This window comes from Poecilia formosa, unplaced genomic scaffold (assembly GCF_000485575.1).
Source record: "Poecilia formosa unplaced genomic scaffold, Poecilia_formosa-5.1.2 Scaffold37, whole genome shotgun sequence".
Classification (NCBI taxonomy): domain Eukaryota; kingdom Metazoa; phylum Chordata; class Actinopteri; order Cyprinodontiformes; family Poeciliidae; genus Poecilia; species Poecilia formosa.
This window is the reverse complement of record NW_006799976.1, coordinates 2,867,201-2,868,880: the sequence shown is the minus strand read 5'-3', so window position 1 is coordinate 2,868,880 and position 1,680 is coordinate 2,867,201.

The window sequence follows — 1,680 nt, the reverse complement described above, 5'->3', positions numbered from 1 at the left end:
TTTTCAACCAGCTGATCAATGGCACCAGCCCGGCCCTCTTAAAGCACACACACGGAGTCTGACACAGAGCCTTTAGTCTAAACAGACTAATCAGGCATACAAAAGGAGATGCAGATTACCTGTTGCTATGACGACTGCAGCTGCAGCGTGGCACAGGCCTAAATAGAGCTGGCTGCAGGAGCATGTTGAAATTTGATATGGTTTGAAAGGCCAGGTGTGTTGCTGATAATAGAGAGCAGCAGCACACGTAAACTTGATTAAAGTGTATGTTGCAGCTTTACGTTGGTTTGGTTTGAAAATATGAACTAAAATGAATCCTCTACACTTTGTCATCAAGTCTTTACAGACAGCGACTAAATAGGGATTCTGCTCAGGCTGCATTTTTTGATGTACGTTTCTATTTCTGCTGCCTCGTTGGGATCCGCCTCCTTTTTTCTACTTCCCTTCCGCAGTCCCGCTCGGAAAGGCCGAGCCCCCCCTCCCTCTCTGTTTCCCCAGCTCATCCTCACCATCAGACACCAGCTGCTGGAAAGGCTGCACTCTGTGAACTCCCTCCAGCACTTTACGGGGCCTGGCTAATCACTGGTGCTCACCGGCTACACAGCAACCACCACACCTGCCCCCGCTCTCCCACTGGTGGGACCGTCCCATCTGGGACCCCGATTATTGGGGTGTTCGCTTACAGCTGGAAAGCAGCTCAAGGTGCGAGGAGGAGGAAGAGGAGGGAGGAGGTGAAGTAAGACGTCAAGGGTTTGTAGAAGAAGGGGTGATGAGTTCACACCGTGGGGGGGAAGCAATCCCCCAACCAGAACGGAATAACAATCGATGACGATGCATTTATTTCAGAAAACCTTGTCTCAGTGTTGCAACAAACAGCAAAATGTAATTATGGCAAACTTGTGGCTTTTTGTCAGTAAGCAACTTTTGGTTGCAGTTTGTGGCTAAATAAGCTATAAGTATGACAGCTGGGACCAGATGGGAGACTGACACACTGGGTGTACCACAAGGACGTGTTCTTGGACTCTGTCTTGTGACGATCCCCGACTCACGCTGTTCTCAAACAAACACGATGCCATGTTAACACAAGACAGCGCCGGACAGGCACAATAAACACAGAGCACTTTGTCATAAGAAGGAGCGTCGCCACCGGAGGAGGCCAGGGATGTGGCTGACTTTTTCTGGCAACACCAGTTGCTCCCCAGTGAAACTAACTATGTTAGTTAGTCATTATTACAAATATATTACAGAATAGTTTATGTTTTAATGAGTTGCATTAAATGAGTTGCATATATATACATATATATATGTTTTTTTTTGTTTGGTTTTTTTTTGTTTGGTTTTTTCAATGTGAATTTCTGTGCTCTTTCAAATACTGGCCTCCTTTCTGTAGTTCATACAGAAAGGAGTTATTAAAACATTTGTAGGTATATTAATATTGTCACAATCTAAAGATATGTTTTGCACCTATTTATTGTCACTGTTTGAATCTGAGCTCGGGATACATTATAGATCACAACCTAGGACATTTCTCATTTGTCAAATAAACTTTTTCTGATTTTCATTTTAGTGTAGATGCTTGGATAAACTACTCAAAACAATTGAAAATCAATTACTGAAAAAAATTACAATAATCCAAAACCCAAAAAATATAAGATTTTTATTATTATTATTATTATTATT